This window comes from Rana temporaria, chromosome 1 (genome assembly GCF_905171775.1).
Source record: "Rana temporaria chromosome 1, aRanTem1.1, whole genome shotgun sequence".
Taxonomy (NCBI): Eukaryota; Metazoa; Chordata; class Amphibia; order Anura; family Ranidae; genus Rana; species Rana temporaria.
Genome location: NC_053489.1, coordinates 133,980,636 through 133,999,018, shown reverse-complemented (window position 1 = coordinate 133,999,018; position 18,383 = coordinate 133,980,636). Strand labels below are relative to the sequence as shown.

General features: G+C 43.4%; 1 long non-coding RNA gene across 1 annotated transcript; it reads right to left on the bottom strand.

Moving 5' to 3' along the window:
- Window positions 1-3,144: 3,144 nt before the first annotated feature.
- LOC120924821 lies at window positions 3,145-4,522 on the bottom strand. The gene is made up of 4 exons (XR_005746435.1): window positions 4,454-4,522; window positions 4,206-4,363; window positions 3,979-4,115; window positions 3,145-3,529 (listed from the first exon to the last, which is right to left on the bottom strand). It is a non-coding gene; the product is annotated as an uncharacterized LOC120924821 (long non-coding RNA).
- Between the last annotated feature and the right edge of the window lie 13,861 nt (window positions 4,523-18,383).

Here is an 18,383-nt window from a genome sequence, read left to right as displayed (position 1 = left end):
AATATTATTCATTAGTATAGTGCATGCATCAAAAATTCATATGTGTTCAAAATATTTGCAGGCTATTTTGCAATCTCAGGAAAAATCCAACAAGGCCATCCACAACATCGTCCCCCAGCTACATTGCCAACCTCATCTGCAGGTATCGCCCAAATCGTCTTCTCTGCTCCTCCCAGGACCTCCTGCTTTCTAGCTCCCTTGTTACCTCCTCCCATGCTTACCTCCAGGACTTCTCCAGAGCCTTGCTCATCCTCTGGTGCTCCTTGCCCCAGCATGTCCAGTAAGTTATTACCCTTTCTGCCCCTTCCGATCATTGAAAACTCACTTATTCAGGGAATCCAACCCCACCTTTACCTAAGACCTGTACTCGAGTGCCCTCCATCAGCTCATCCCCTGCAGCTATTACCTTTTGTACCACCTTTCCCTCCCTTTAGATTGTAAGCTCCATGAGCAGGGCCCTCCTACCCCTTCTGTATTGTAATTGTACTGTCCCACTTTATATTGTAAAGTGCTGCATAAACTGTTGGCGCTATATAAATCCTGTATAATAACAATAATAAGAATAATAATCACTGTTTCTCTAGTATCAAAAGCAAAATAGTAAAGCTAAGGGTCAGGAGTAATGTTGAGTGAACTGCCCATAGTTTGATTCACAAGTGCTTCAGAGAAACCATTAAAAAAACGTTAAAACTCAAACATTGTACTGAACCCCATTGACGTTTATAAAAGCTGAATTTAGATTTTTTTTTTCTTGCGTTTTTTAAGGCCAATTTCCAAGCATTTTTTTTTTTAAAAAGGGCATGGGTAGCTAAGCACTGTTATGCTGGTTAAAATACCATTAGGCAGAGAGAGTGTATTTCCATGCGGCTGAAAGGGCACTGTACAATGCACTCCATTAAAAAAACACCCCTCTACTGACTTTTTTCTGTTCATAAACAAAGCAGCCTTGGGGATCCGGGGTGATGTTATTGACCAAATATGGTCATGACAGGTCACAGTTGTTGCTGCAATGTAAACAACAGTGTAGACCTGTAATTTGAGACAGAAGTAGGGGTGTGGCAGTATCATCAGGCTTTGCTTATCGTGACACTGAATCTATGAGTGACGTGAATGATGTTGGATTTGCATTTTGGGGGATTTTCTTTAATTAAATACTTTTTGCCTAGTGTCTGTTTTTCTTTTCACATTTTTTTTTCTATTTTTGCTTTGTGAATGAGCAACAAGATTACTTTGGGGTACCCCTTACTCATCCACATGAGGAGGGGCAGATATCTGGGGGTGCCTTTGTACTAAAGGAGCTTCTTGGTTCCAAAAAGTCCCTCCCTCCACAGACTCCCACATCCTCTTGGGGCATCATATGTTGGGATGAGGCCCTTGTCCACATAAATATGGGGTAACAATGCCTTTCAAGGTATCTATCCAATGTTGAGAGCATGAGGCCTGGTATGGTTTAGGGGAAAGGAGTGCACTCCCATTGTCCCCATTTTACTTTCCACCCAGGCTACATGCCTGGATAAAGGTCTGAAATAGGCTTCAAGGGGGAATCCCACAAGTGTTCTTTTTTTTGTATTATTAAAAGGGCAGCACACATTTTTTATAAACAATGCGTACTGTCCCTTTTAAAAACAAATGTGGGCTCCTCTCAAAATTCGTACCAGAGCCCTATTCAGGCATGCAGCCCAGGGTGGCCAGAAAAAAAGGAGAGGTAGTGAGCCCATGCCCCCCCAAATTTACCAGGCCACATCCATCAAGATTGTGATGGTAACTTGTGAGGAGGATGGCTACCCCCATTGCATAGCAAGGCACCTTATCCCCATGTCAATGAAGACAATGGCATCATCCCCACATACTTTCCCTCAAAATGGATGTGGGAGTCTGTAGGTGTGGAATCTGGAAGTCCCATTTAGAATAAAGAGCCCCCAGAAATCTGGGCCCCCCTATGCTATTACCATTGAAAATGGCAGTTCCTCACTGGATTCATTCTTTTTATGAACACACTTACTGGTGGGGATACCGATCGATGTCATTGACCACATATGGGCATTATAACTTTAACTGTTTACAAACAGAATGAAGCTACAGGGGAACCGTTATTTTGCTGTGGTAGCACTACCACAGCAATATGACAGATCCCTGGATGACTGCTGTTTGTATATAAACCAGCAAGGTGTCTGTCATTTAGAAGCAGTAGTGCTACAGCTGCTAAATGAGGGATTCCTAGTTAATTTGTTTACAAACAGCAGCCAGGCAAGGATCTGTCATTTAAATAGCGCTATTGTAGCAAAATAACTGTTCCCGGATTACTTTGATCTGTTTGTAATTGAAAACATTTGTTGGGGATGCTGAGTGACATCATTGACCAAATATGTTGGCAGGGCAGGTCGATTTTAATCTGATTCACACTGGATCTACATTGCTGGACAACATGATTGGTGTTAACTTTTCATCATGGGACATAATTTGCTATTTAAAGTTTTCTTAAACAATGACCCACAATGTAAATACAACATCAATAATGTCATTCAATGATGTAGATCTGGCATGTCTCTTGGCACCTATAGTGTATGCCACCAAAGATAGATCTATAAACTTGCCTTATGGAAGGAAAGTCTTACCCCTATGCTGTAGTGAGGTCAATAATTCAGCCAACAATTGTCTGATGGAGCATACACATGGTCGGATTATCCTACACAACGCATCCGTCATAAAATGTTGGCTATAAAGTTGGATCGTGTGTATAAGGCCCCGTACACACGACAGAGGAACTCGACGTGCTTGGCACGTCGAGTTCCTCGTCGAGTTTTGGGATGAAGCCGCCGAGGAGCTCGGCGGGCCGCCTTCTCCCATAGAACAACGAGGACATGTTCTCTATTTTCTCGTCGAGTTCCTCGGCGGCTCCATCGAGCCAAAACTGTACAGACGACAGAGTTTCTCGGCAGAATCCGGGTTTTGACCGAGTTTCTCGGTGAATTCTGCCGAGAAACTCTGTCGTGTGTACGAGGCCTGAGGCTTAACACTTGGGCCTGTGCTGTGCTTTCTTCTGGCAGGTCACTGTGCAATCAGAACAGTCACCTTTATGCAAACCTATGATAAAGGAGGGAACTAGGGGCTAGTTTTTGGACTTTTTAGGCACGATTTGGTTGGTCAGAATATATATACAAGAAAAGAATTTTTTCTAAAAAGTAGATTTGTTTATTTAGATATAAAATATCATAATGTGTAGAAAAATACAGAAGAAAGAGTATTGCCGTTTCCAGCACAAAAAACCATCTAACAGGCTAATCTAGGCAAGCCTATCCATGAACATTGACAGGAATATATACATAAATTATAACAAAATATCAACAATAAAATTGAACACTTCCAAAAGTATTTGGAATAAGGTGCATGAATGTAATTAGTGGTCCTGTCACGTTGTGGAAATGCAGGCAGAGAAATGTCTGCGGTGGTTTGGCTTGCTGCGTAGGTGGACTCGACCGGTTTCGCGCTTTAGCAGCGCTTCCTCACGGAGTCAGCAATGTAGTTTTAACTATAGAACAACATTAAACAATAACACACAAAAAAGAAAAGTAAGAACAGTATATCAATTTGGATAATAGCGCTGGTGAAGCAATAAAATAAATAGATATACATATAAATATATATACGGGCAAATGAAAGTAGGAAAGAAAAAGGAGGATAAGGAAGATTGAGAGAAAGGGGGGGGGGGGGGGGGAAGGGGAAAAAGGGGGAGGGAAGGTAGAAAGTGAGGGGAGAATGAGGGAAAAAAGAGGGGGGGAGGGGGGGAGAAGAAGGAGGACATGGGGGGTGAAAACAGGGAAGGGAAGGGAGCATAAAGTCCTGATAGGTGAACGCAACCCCAGAGCATTTCCTCAATGATACAGTGGGAGCGAGGATAGGTATGTATATATATAGAATATAGAGTAATTTTGGGAAGGAGAGGATACTAGAATAAAAATAGCTGGTATAGGTACTTACAGATAGTGTTGGTTGGTAGGGGGATCAATATATAAATTTTCTGTCAATAAAATAAGATAAGAAATAGACTGTGTCCGGGCTGCTGGACGTTGTAAAAAGTGTAGGGAAATGACCCGCATAAACTAAATAATAACAGTCTGAAAGGTAAAAGATAGAAGATAGTGCAATGAATAGAATATCGAGCTGGTATTGGATAATAACAAAAATAATAAAGGGGGACATCCTACCTTCAATGAAGGAGGACAGGGCTTGAGGAGAAGGGAGAAGGCAGAGAGCGACCACTACCCTCTAACAATCCTCAATACATGTAACATTTCCTGGTAGTAGACATGAGAAACCAGAGCTGGATGCCGGCTGGTAGCCAAGGATTAAGGCAATGATAAGCCTAGTATGATAAAGAGAAATATGTAACCTATTAGTTACAAAAAGCAGCCTCGAGGTAAAAGAAAGGGGGGGGTGATAGGAAGGGGCATACCTGGTTCAGTATGTGCGATGGCACTCTCCTCCATGAGTCTCCCGAGAGACTGCAGCAATTCTGGCTTGTGTACGGGGGTTTTTATGCAAACCTAATATATAGCAGTTTTCAGGCAATTTTATTTCTCTAGCACTAGATCCCAAAATCAACCCAACAGATTTAAGACAGCCGACCACAAACAGGGAAACTATTAGTAATAGAGCACCTTCATTTTTTAATGATCAATTTTTGGTAAACAGCTGCTTGAATTTGCATCTATTGCTAGGAGTATCAGTGGCATAAGACAGCATAAGACATCACGCTTCCTTTATGCAACAAATGGTTTAACCGTCAACCAACCACCCAAGATCCAACTTGGAAAAGCAAAGACCAACATGCAGTAGACATGTGCATTCGTTTTCGTCCGAATGCATTTTCGTACGTATTTCAGGTATTTTCGTTATCGTTTTAACAAACGATAACGAAAGCACAGAAAACAAAAACCGAAAGATCCGAAATGCTTTATTTTCGTTTTTGTATATTATTCTACATAAAGAGAAAAGATTCGACATAGAGAGAAAAGATTCAACATTATAGAGACATGAAGAAGAGTTGATATATTAAGAAAAGATTTGACATAGAGAGAAAAGATTCGACATTGAGAGAAAAGATTTGACATAGGGAGACATGAAGATTCGACATAGAGAGACATGAAGAGTCAATTTTTTTTTCTTAGAACATTCGACAGACACCATAAGCCTTTAATCACAGATTCAACATAGAGAGACGTGAAGAGTCAAATTTTTAATTTTTTTTTTAAAGATTCTGTCGAATCTTTTTTTTTTTTTCTTAGAACATTCGACAGACACTATAAGCCTTCAATGACAGAATCGACCTTAATTTGGATTTTCGGACGAATGCATTTTTGTTAACGAAAAACAAAATAAATAAAAATGATTTTTGGGAGTAACTAAATAAATGTATTTTTCGGGCGAAAACGAAATTAAGAAACAAAATATTTCAGTGTGCACATGTCTAAAATGTAGTGCTAAGTAGGAACATTTTTAAATGACATAATAACTGCTCTTGTATTTTAATATACTTAACCAGCACATGGTATTTATTAAAGAAATAGGGTAGTATAGGTATCAATGTGTGACAGTCAGATTTATTAGCTTATCTTACAACCCACAGCAGTTTAACTTTTGTTTAGATTTCTGTCCTGTTTTTTTAAGCCAGCCCCTACAGCCACAGAACGTTCAATCTTCTAAACAGGAGCAAATAGAAACAAAACAGGCAACATTTTATTCTGGAGGCTTTAGTTAGCGTAACATTTGGCATCAACTACCCAAAGGTTGCTCTATGCTGCTGGCTGTTAGCCCTTCTCCACCAGCTAATCAATATACACTTGTGATAAACATCATCAACACAATGTACTTCAGCCTTGGCAAATAACTGTGTCGGTTAAAGGAGGATACGAGCTGCATAAACATGCATCAATTGTAGAGCATTAGCACAAAGAGAAAATAAACTGTGTATCACCAGAGCCACTTGCATTTTAATTAGTATACCCAAGAAACAGGAACATATTTGACATTCATTCTGTCATGACTACTCTAAGCAATATTCTGCTTATGTATTGAAGGAATGCGTTGAAATCTGTTTAGAGAATTCTGCACAGGCAGCTCTTGCGATGTGCATTTGTTAATATGCTGCCTTTTTACTATTCAGTGTAAGTGTTCACAAAAGTACTTGTCGGAATTTGCATACAAATACATTCTCCAGCCTAACAAATGCAGACGATTGGCATGGAGCAGACATGTCCATAAAACACCTTGGGCACATTGAGACATATGCATATATGGTTATTGCAGGCATCAATATTTTACTAATGTTTGAATGACATGGCAAATTGGAAGGAAAATCTATTCTAGACTGATTTTAAAGGAGACTGGCTGCTGCATTTGTGTATGGTTATTCATCTGACCTCTAGGCTCTTTACACTGTGGATTTGAAGGTCAAAAATAAAAATGCTGCTCATTGACTATGTATTTTTAGATGTAAATGTATATGAATGAGGCAGGAGCTTTTAAAATGTGTGTGCTTGTGCCCATTCATAGACTTTTGTACTTGAATGCAATTTTTTTCATTCAAGGAAACATTTCCCACCAGGTTGTTTGCCGCATATAAGCGTGCAAACATTTACATTTACTTTTCGGGAGAACACACCCAGTAACAGGTTATAGGGGTCAACAATCAGCTTGGAGGAGGGTGAACAAAAGGAACAGACAAGTGACTTGCCATGGGGCTGTGTGTTTGTATTGATGCACAGTGCACATTCAACTCTAGTTCTGTCCAGGAGCACCTAATCAAGGTTGGCTCCATTGGACTTTGCAAAAGAAAGGATCAACCCTGAAAAAGGAAGGTAAGAGCAAAATCAGGAGGATAGCCAAACTTTTACAAAAGAAAAACTTCTACACCTCAAGAGGTAATAACCCCTTTACCTCCTGATCCATCTGCGTATTACCTATTCATTTAATGGGTCGATTTACTATGGCAAAATAGACTGTACACTTTACTAATGCAGTTGCACTCATTTATTTTCCCCAAAACCTAATGAATGTGATGAAGCTTCACTTTGTTTTTTGTTTTTTTTTCGCCACGTCAGACATAACCACAGCAAGAGACCTGCTCATGATTTTATTCATAATTCCGTCTCTACTTCAGGTATAGCATCATTTGTGGTAATTTTAACTTGTTTCTATATTTGTTATTCTGCTTTTGTATATATATATATTTTTTTTTTCTCCTCCACACATAACTTCTTTCAACCCTTTAACAATTAAAACGGGCTAGAACATTCCTCATGAATACAAGGTCCAACAAGTTATCACAGCGTGGTACCGTGGCGCAAAACCCCTCCCTTATCCCCTCCCTCCACCTCCCCCCCCAACTGCCCGTCCCCCCCCCCCAGACCCTCTCCCGACTCCACCTAGTATTTTTATTTCCTATACTACTGCATTCTTATTCCACTCTCATATTTTCTGCGTACCTCCAAGACTTTTTAAATTCAGTCCATGTTTCCCAAATGTCCTTGTTCCCTGCCTTGTTCTTTTCCGCGCCATATTTTACTTTCTCCCTCCTATATGTACCCTCTACGGAGTCGATCCACTCCCATATTTGCGGGCATTCCGGGTTTCTCCATTTTAGGGGTATCAATCGTTTCGCAGAATTCAACAAATGCGGAATCAGCGATCCCCTATATTCGTTCACTGGTGTATCTCCCCCATGAAAGAGGACTACCCAAGGGTTGTCTTCCACTTCTTTTTTAGTTATCTCTTTTATTAGGGCCAAGACTTTTCCCCAAAACATTTTGATTTTTATGCAGTCCCACCACAGGTGGGCCATCGTTCCTCTTGCCACACATCCTCTCCAACATTCCTCTGACTCTCCTACTCTGAATTTAACAATTTTATCTGGGGTAGCGTACCATCCTGTCAGACATTTGAAGTTCATCTCGGCGGTTCTTACATCAACCGCCGAAGTGTGGGTCAAGTTAAGAATTCTTCCTATGGTCGTCTTCCCCCTTGGAACTCTTAGGCCGAGTACTCACGGCAGGACATGTCCGATGAAAACGGTCTGCAGACCGTTTCCATCGGACATGTCTGGCCGGGGACTGCCCGGGGACTTCTGTTCGATGGCTATACACACCATCGAACAGAAGCCCGCGCGTAAACATTACGCGGGGCGTGTCCGCGGTGTCGCCGCGTCGATGACGCGGTGTCGCCGCGACAATGACGCGGCGACGTGGGCGGGCCGCCTTAAAAATGCTTCCACGCATGCGTCGAAGTCATTCGACGCATGCGAGGGATGCGGGCGGCAGGACATGTACGGTAGGTCTGTACAGACGACCGTACATGTCCGGGCGGACAGGTTTCCAGCGGACTGTTTTAAAACAAGTCCGGGAAACAGTTGTCCGCTGGAAACCTGTCTGATCCGTCCCAAAATGGTCCGCTCGGGCCAACACACGGCCAAACATGTCTGCTGAAACTGGTCTGCGGACCAGTTTCAGCAGACATGTTTGGTCGTGAGTACGGGGCCTTAGGTCTCTCTCCCATTTTTGTATGTAGTTTAGCGTATCCGACTCATCTATTTTCTGCAAATATTTATATACTTTGGAAATATTTCCTTTTGAGCTTTCGGTACTGCACATATGTTCCAGTGTAGTGTACTCCTCTCGTGACCTCAAAGGGTGTGGGAGGCGCTTAACGAATGACACCAACTGAAGGTATCTCCACTTGTTGAGCGCCCCAATTTCAATCCTAATTTCGTGAAGGGTCATAATTTTGCCCTTTGATATTATATCTTTTAACTGTGTTCTATTTTTAATCCACTTACCACCTACCTCTTTAGTCCCGGGTGCAAAATATTCGTTTTCTTTCAAGTCTATAAGAGGTGAATTAAATTTCGTTTTTAATTGTTTGTGTAATCTATCCCATATCCTTAAAGCATTATGTGTAATTGCATGTGTTGACGTGTGTAGGGTTCTACAATGTGGGGGGTTCCAAATTAATCTCCCTAACTGTGCCCTCGCTAAAGTGCATTCAATACTTATCCACCTTTTATCCTGGGACTCTTTAACCCATTCTATAACCCGTGTGAGGACCGAAGCGTTATAGTACAATCTGATATCAGGTACAGCCAGACCGCCTTTTTTCTTGGTCCGTTTTAGAATTTGTGCAGAGACTCTGTGTTTTTTATTGTTCCAAATGTATTTCATTAAAAGGGAGTTAATTATTTTCATATAGGACGGTGGCAGATAAATTGGGACCATTTGAAATTTATATAAGATTTTGGGGATAAGAACCATTTTTACCACATTTATCCTCCCAAACCACGAAATTGGTCTATTATATATGGTTTTAATTTCTCTTTTAATTTCGTCAAGAAGGGGGATAAAGTTTATTCTATATATTTTCTTAAGAGTATTTGCCATTTTTATACCCAAATACTTTATCTCTCTTTGCCACGAGAAATTGTATTTCTTCCGCAAAAATAGTTCTTCTTCTTTATGAATATTAATATTCAGGATCTCCGTTTTTGTTGTATTCATTTTGAAATTTGAGACCTCGCCATATTGTTTTAGGGTATCTATTACCTTCGGGAGAGTGACTCTTGGGCTGCTTATAAAAAATAATATGTCATCTGCGAAGGCTGACAGTTTGTGCTCATCTTCACCTACTTCTACTCCATAAATTTCTGGGTTTTGTCGGACCATTGCCAGAAGGGGTTCCAATGATAGGACAAAGAGGAGGGGGGACAGGGGACATCCCTGCCTAGTCCCATTTTTCATCTCAAAGGGTGCGGAAAGAGAACCGTTAATTTTGATCCTTGCGCAAGGATGGTAATATAGGGTTTTAATCCTCCTTATCATCCCTGGGCCTATTCCTATAGATTCTAGTGTTTGTATCAGGAATCCCCAGTCTACCCTGTCGAAGGCTTTCTCAGCGTCAACCGACAGGAATAGACCGGGGGTCCCACTTTCTTTAATCTGCTCGAGGAGGAGGAGCGCCCTCACACCATTGTCTTTTCCCTCCCTCCCAGGAATAAAGCCTACCTGGTCTGGGTGGACAATGGCTGTCATCACTCCCTTCATTCGTTCAGCCAAAATTTTTGCATACAGTTTAGTATCTACGTTCAGGAGTGAGATCGGTCGATAACCTGAGCAAATCGTATTATCCTTTCCCTCTTTTTTAATCACTGTGATCGTTGCTGTTAATGCCTCTCTACTCATCTCGTAGTCTATTCCTAGGCCATTAAAGTATTGACAAAGTCTGGGGATTAAGATGGTACTGAACTTTTGTAGGTAGGCAGATGTAAAGCCATCTGGCCCGGGACTTTTCCCCTTAGGAGTGTTTTTTAAGACCTCGCTTATTTCCTGCTCCGTTATAGATTCTTCCATTCCTTCTACCTCCCCCTCTTCTAATTTCGGGAGATTAGCTAGCTGTAATATTTCCCTAATCTTATCCATTTTTTCGCGTGGGCACCTGATCTTTTGTTGGACACCATATAGTTCTTCATAGTAGCTCCGAAAGACTTCTGCTATTTTATTTGTCGCGTGGACTAAGTCACCGTTCCTATTCCTGATTTTTTCAATAAAATTCCTGGTTTTCTTTTTTCTTACCATTCTGGCCAGGTTTTTACTAGGTTTGTTTCCCCAGACATATCTTTCTCTTTCTGTCCTGTCTATATATTTCTTAGTTTCTTGTTCCGCCAGAGCTCTATATTCGTCTCTTCTTATACTTAACTTATGAAGTATTTCCCTCTTTTGCCCCTGTGATTTATGTTCCTGTTCCAGCCTATATATCTCCTCCCTTAGTGTTTTTAATTTACTCGTTCTTATTTTATTTTTCCTTGCCCCTTCTGCAATAAAAATTCCTCTTATATAGGCTTTATGGGCATCCCAGAGGGATGCTCTTGAGATACCCTCCTTATCGTTCTCCTGAAAATAGCGTTCCAGTTCTTTCTGTACCCTCTCGACTACCTCCTCATCCCCCAACAGACTCTCGTCCAGTCTCCATTCTGGTGGTGTATCTTTTTGTATAGAAGTTTTTATTTTCATGGTTATAGGAGCGTGGTCAGATAACGTCATGATCTCGCACCTTACTTCTATCACACTCTCCAGAAGTCTATGGTCGATGAGGACATAGTCGATCCTTGAGTACGTCCCATGTACAGGTGAGAAAAATGTGTAATCGCGGGCCTTAGGATTGAGGATCCGCCATACATCCACCATTTGATTTTGTGTCATTTGTTTTATCAGTATCTTTAGATGCTCACGATTTGTCCCCTGCACACAGGACGTACTGTCGAGGCTTGGGCACATGCAGAAATTGAAATCTCCCATCAATACTACATGGCCCTCTTCAAATTCTTTTAATTTTCTCATAATTTTACTAATATATTTAACCGAGTTCACATTGGGGGCATACACATTAGCCAGGGTATAAACCTCTCCTCCTAGTTTTATTTTCAAGAACAGGAATCTCCCCTCAGGGTCTGTTTGTCTATCCACCAATGTGAATCGGACTCTACTAGCGAATCCAATAGCGACCCCACGGGATCGCGATGAGATTGTATTCCCGTAATACCATACCGGGTATTCTGGTGAGTACAACTTTATATTGGACTCCAAGGTAATATGGGTCTCTTGTAGATAGGCAATATCTGTTTTATACTGTGTTAATTCACAGAGAATTTTATGTCTCTTAATATGAGAATTTAGTCCTTTTACGTTGTATGAGAGAAACTTAATATCTGTCATATAACTTTTTTTTTTTTTTAAAGCATTTAAGAAAGTTTCTTGTGGAGTCGATCAGATGGTCCCCCTGCCTCCCCCCCACCCCCCCCAGCTCTTCCAATTCCCACCCGCTCCCCCCTCCCTCCCTCTCCCCCCCTGGCCTATTCTTGGCCTACGAGCCTCGGAAGGGCGAATCCTCGCCTTCACCCTCAGCTCCTCTATTGTGGTGGTGCTCGGGCACTCCATTGGCTCCCCTACCCCCCCCCCCCCCCCCCCGATCCATCATCTTGGAGATCCAGGCAATTCAGAACCCAACTAATCTACCCAGGCCGATAAATCGGGTTTTGCTAGCTGCATTTTAGAGCAGAATTCATTCAGTTCTTCCGGAAATCTTAGTCGTGCCGTTTTACCTCCCTTAATGCCTATAAGGCATGCCGGGAAACCCCATTGGTACTTTATATTTTGTGCCCGCATCAGCTCTAAGAGTGGTTTCAGGTGTCTTCTCCTTGCCAGTGTTTCTTTAGATAGATCGGAAAATATTTGTAAGTCAGTCTCTCTATATCTCGGGGGGGGTTTCCCCCTAAGCCTTCCCCAGATTTCTGCTTTATCAACGTAATTCCTGAATCGGACGACAACATCCCTCGGTCCGTATCTATCTATCTGCTGAGGATTCCCCACTCGGTGCACTCTTTCGATTTTGAGGGGCTTCGATTCTGCTGGTCTCTCAAGTAAGGGGCAAAAAATTGTATTCATGATATCCATGAGATCTTCATCCTTTTCCTCTACTATCGCTCTGACTCTAAGGTTCTGTCGCCTGTTGCGATTCTCCTGGTCCTCTATCCTATAAGCCGCTACTCTCTGGCTCTCGGTCAGGGCCTTAACCTGCCCTTTCAGGGAGTTTATTTCTTGATCCTGTTCCTCTAATCTCCTTTCTGTCTCTACAACTCTTTCCCTGAGTCCTCCGAGGTCTACTCTCACCTTATTGATCTCTGTCCTTATGACATTTTCCATCCTTAATAGCATTGCGTTCATTTCTGCCTTTGTAGGGGGCTGTGTGTCCTGTAAGTCTAGGGTAAGCTCTTCAGAGTTATTGTGGTCTTGCTCGCTTTCTATTGTTGTTTCATTTTTAGAACTCTCCGCACTATTTGCTCCCTTTTTTAATTCGTTCTTCTTCTTTTCAGTCTTTTTTGCGAGACCCGGACTTTTAAGGCTCCCCTCTTGAGTCATATATTGCTGTATGGAGCTATTCCCCGAGTTATTCTTAGTGGGTTTTAAGGTGACACCTCTCGTCGATCTATTCATTTTATTGGAGGGTCTGATTCTCTTCCCCAGTTTGAATAAGGATTTTTTACAGTCTACGATTTATTTTTTCTCAGCCTTGCCTGAGCTCCTCTATGTGGGAATATCTATTCCCCTCTTACTATTCTCTCCTCTCCCTTCAAGGGGAAAAATGATGCGCAGAGGGGAAAGAGGAGATAAGAAAAACGGAGGAGACGGCCGGGAGCACCAAAGAGGAGAGAGAATACAGGGGAGGGGTCCCCAGTGAAGAGCACAGGGAAAAGGGGAGAAAAGGAAAAAAAAAACAAAAGGACCCGGAGTGGGGGTACCTCCACTCCGCCTCCCTATTGAATCCTGTCTACTCCCCGTCCGATACCCAGCTCGATTACTACAATGGTCAAGCCAACTGTAGCTTTATCTTCCTATGTAAGGGCTGTCCACCGTATGATTTTAGAGTTTGAGCTGCGGTATTTTCTCTGGGTCCTCCTTACCCAGGGTAGCCTTTCTCAGGGTTGGACTTCCCAAGCATCCAGTGAGGTTTTATATGTGTGTCTGTGCTTTGAGTGAAAGTTTTGCAACTCCTTAATCTGTTGAGACTTTAACCACTTCCCGCCCGGCCTATAGCCGATTTACGTCCGGGAAGTGGTTATGAAATCCTGACAGGACGTTCTAGAACGTCCTGCAGGATTTCATGCCGCGCGCGCCCGTGGGGGCGCGCATCGCGGCGATTGGTGATGCGGGGTGTCAGTCTGACACCCTGCATCTCCGATCTCGGTGATCAGCCGTGTCCAACCACGGCTGATCACGATGTAAACAGGAAGAGCCGTCGATGGCTCTTCCTCACTCGCGTCTGACAGACGCGAGTAGAGGAGAGCCGATCGGCGGCTCTCCTGACAGGGGGGGTTCGCGCTGATTGTTTATCAGTGCAGCCCCCCCTCGGATCGCCACACTGGACCACCAGGGATGCCCACCCTGGAGCACCAGGGTGGGAAAAAAAAAAAAAAAAGACAGCAAAAAAAAAAAAAAGTCTAAAAAAAATATAAAAAAAAAAGCATTAAAAAAAAGATGCCAGTCAGTGCCCACAAATGGGCACTGACTGGCAACCTGGCAAAAATCAGTGCTGCCACCCCAGTGTCCATCAGCGCCACCCCAGTGTCCATCAGTGCCACCCCAGTGTCCATCAGTGCCACCCCACAGTGCCCATCCATGCCCAGTGCCCACTTATCAGTGCCCATCTGTGCCACCCATAAGTATCCATCAGTGCCGCCCATGAGTGCCCATCTGTGCCGCCTATGAGTGCCCAGTGCCGCCCATGAGTGCCCAATCAGTGCCGCCTATGTGTGCCCATCAGTGCCGCCTATGTGTGCCCATCAGTGCCGCCTATGTGTGCCCATCAGTGCCGCCTATGTGTGCCCATCAGTGCCGCCTATGAGTGCCCATCAGTGTCGCATACCAGCGCCGCCAATCAGTGCCACCTCATCTGTGCCCGTCAGTACTACCTCATCGATGTCCATCAGTGCCATCTCATCGGTGCCCATTAGTGCCGCCATATCAGTGCCCGTAATTGAAAGAGAAAACTTATTTACAAAAAAATTAACAGAAAAAAATAAAAATGTAATTTTTTTTTCCAAATTTTCAGCCTTTTTTTAGTTGTTGCGCAAAAAAAAAATCGCAGAGGTGATCAAATACCACCAAAATAAAGCTCTATTTGTGGGGAAAAAAGGACGCCAATTTTGTTTGGGTACAGTGTAGCATGACCGCGCAATTGCCATTCAAAGTGCGACAGTGCTGAAAGCTGAAAATTGGCTTGGGCGGGAAGCTGCGTAAGTACCTGGTATGGAAGTGGTTAATTGTCTTCACTCGGTTGTACGCTGCATATAATTCTGTGTGTTATAATTTATACGGCCACCTTGCACATAAGGGTTTCCCAGTGACTTAATCTGACAAGATGTTGGTATCTTCTAAAGGCAACTGGTGATATAGCTCAATTCAGCGTCTCTTGACGCACTGGTACCTCAGCCCACAGTCACGTTGCCGAGCTAGTTTCTCTGTATGTCCGCGTTAGTTGATCAATGCGATCCTTTTACATATAAGGGGAGTCCTGCTCCTTCATAAATTAATGTATATATACAATCTTTTTATACGTATGTAAAAAATAGGACTCGAACCAGTATAACTTCCCTGGTCTGACTGCCACTCAAGTCACAGGTAATTAAGTATGGGCACCTTACTGGTGAGATACAAAAAAAAAAAAAAATCAAGCCAGCTCCGCAACATATAGGATTTCTGCCACAAGTCTCTTCCCTGGAATCAAGGCAGCTTAAGTCCCATATCTTTAGGTACACTTGTCAGCTTAGCACATATTAGTGAATCACCCGTAAACATTCTACCTCATGCTTTGGTAACCGCTAATGACCACCGCATTAATGATAATGATAATAGTCCTGCTATCTCCGTGTTATAAGACTATAGCAGAGTCTTTACTCAAACATGTACAGCATTAGCTCGTTGCACACTAGTTATAACACTTATAACACTTATTAGAAATTTTCCCTTTTATCTCCTGAGCTGCGGCACCAGCAGAGAGTCCCAGCACAAGAACACAAAACCGGGGGGAGTGGAGGGGGGCTTCGGGGAGGAGGGGGGGGATGCGGGATGGCACCCGACCCTGCTCGGCTCCACTGAGCGCCTCAGGACCTCCTTGACGGCCTATTGCTGCCGCTGCCAATGCTGCTGAGACTCCGTTGTCCTTCCTGGATCATCCTCGTTCGTGGCGCCGCGTCCTCCGTTCCCCAGCTGCTCCCGGCGCGGTGCTGGGCAATCACGTGGCTTCATCCAGGTCACGTGGTATCCCTCTAGGTCCCGTCTGTATGGAGGTTCCTTCGTTGGGCCAGACAGGGCAGGGCTGAGTCTCCGACTCGGACTCCGGGGGTGTCAGCCTCTCACACTGGCATCCACCGGTCCGAGGCTGATTTCGTCGGCTCTCCGCTCCCGCTACCACACGCCATGGAGCACTCCGGCACCTCCCACCTTCACGTGCACGTGCGTCAAGTCCTCATCCTGGAGCCCGCTCCAGAACTTACTCTTCTGATCGCCTAGGTGGTTGGAGTCATGAAGCTTCACTTTGTAAAGAATCAGTTGCAAGGGAAAAAAAACAAAAAAAGAAAAAATAGATTTTTACTTGCACATCATTGGATGATGGAAATTAGCAGAGCTTCACCACATCCACAAATCTCCAGTAAATCAGCCCCACTGTATCCAATGCACCTTTTTCATGCTCCATATTTGTGTCCCCTCAATACCTGTACTTTTCTTCATCTTCCCAAATGCATGGCAAACAATTAGATCACTTTTGAGTTTTGGGTTTTTCTACTGTGCTGGCATTTTTCTTTTTTTTTTTTCTTTAACAGAGTAAGAGAAACTTTTTTTCTCTCTATGGGCCCTTTCACACAGGGCGGATCAGTGATGATCCAGCACGTGAACCTCCGCTTGCTCAGCGGGGATCGCTCCGTTGATCCTCGCTGAGCCGGCGGATGACATGGCGGTCCCCACAAACTGTTCAGGCTGCCCTGTCTTTTCTCCGCTCTCCTCTATGGCGGGATCGGATGAACATGGACCGTCTGTCCGTGTTCACCCGATCCGATCCACAGACGGATGGAAAAATAGGGTTTTCCTCCGTCTGCAGAATCGGAGGAATGCGGAACCGGGTGAGATCGGGTGTCAGCGGATGTTAATCCGCTGATACCCGCGATCTCATAGGGACCAATGTATGTCCCTTTATCATCTGTACACGGCTGGATGAAAAAGCGGACATACGGTCCGGCCGTGTGAAAGGGCCCTATCAGAGTGTTTTTGTGTTTTCTTTAAAGCGGAGGTCCGCCCAATTTTTTTTTTTAAAACCAGCATGCTACAAATACTGCAACTGCTGACCTTTAAAATATGGACACTTACCTGTCCAGCATGCCCGCAATGTCAGCACCCGAGGCCAATGCATGTCTCGGTCCTCGGATGCTGCCGTCGCCATCTTTGCTAAGGGAATCAGGAAATGAAGCCTTGCGGCTTTACTTCCCGGTTCCCTACTGCACATGTGTGAGTCGCACTGCGCAATCAAAATGGTCCCTCCTGTCTTCTATCTCCCAGAAGACAGCAGTTGGGGACAGGAAGTGGCATAGATTACAGTGTTTCCCCGAAAATAAGACCGATCTTATATTAATTCTGGCTACAAAAAACACACTAGGGCTTATTTTCAGGGATGTCTTATTTATTTAAAGTTTCTCCCCCTGTCAGCTCTGGAGTCAGCATTGTGAAATTCTGTAATCCCAAAAATAAACCTTTGTTCAAAGACCTCATAAAATTATGTAATCCGTTCTGTAAAAAGATAATATCATGTGCAGTGTGTCTCCTTGTGTAACATTATTGTGGTAAATACCTTATTTACAGTGCCGCTTGCCGCTCACGTGACCCGTTGGAGCTCTTCTTTCCTTCTCCAAATACTGCAGAGGGAGGGGCTAAGATCCCCAATGACGTCAGCCCCACTCTGAGTACTGCAGTGGGTAGGGGCTTAATAAAGTTTTATTGAAAAAAAAAACAGCTGACATCAGCCGGGAGGAGAGGAGAAGAGCTTCGGCGGGTCACTTGAGCACCAAGCAGTGCTGTAAATAAGGTATTTTCCACAATAAAGTTACAAAAGGGAGACACACTGCACATTATATAATCTTTTTACAGAACGGATTACATGTTTTTACAAGGACTTTAACTAGGGCTTATTTTTGGGGTAGGGCTTATATTGCAGCCATCCCAGAAACTCACGCTAGGTCTTATTTTTGGGGTAGGGCTTATTTTCAGAGAAACAGGGTATCTGCAGATTCTGTGGATATCTATGTTCGGGAGTAGGTGCAAATACCTGTATTATACAGGTATCTGCACCCCCCGCCCCCTGAAAGGTGCCAAATGTGACACCGGTGGGGGGGAGGGTTCTGAAAAGCGGAGGTTCACTTTTTGTGTGAACTTCCGCTTTAACAGAGTAAGAGAAACATTTTTTCAGATGTTTGGTCATTTTTCCGCCATATAGTAAATCATGAAAATCCTAGGGATTATTGGATACCATCAAAAAAGCTCTATCTGTCGCAAAAAAAAAGAAGATATATAATTCATCTGGGTACAGTGTTGCATGACTGAGTAAATGTCAGTCAAACTACCACAATGCTGAAAACTGAAAAATTACCTGGACAGGAAAGGGGATATAATTAAAGTCCTCAGGGAGTTAATAGATGTTTGGATATGTAAACATAATTGTGGAAATATAAGCATAAATGTATTTTTCATGCAGTATGATTTTCTTTGTTCGCCACAACGTTGCATTTGCAACACCAT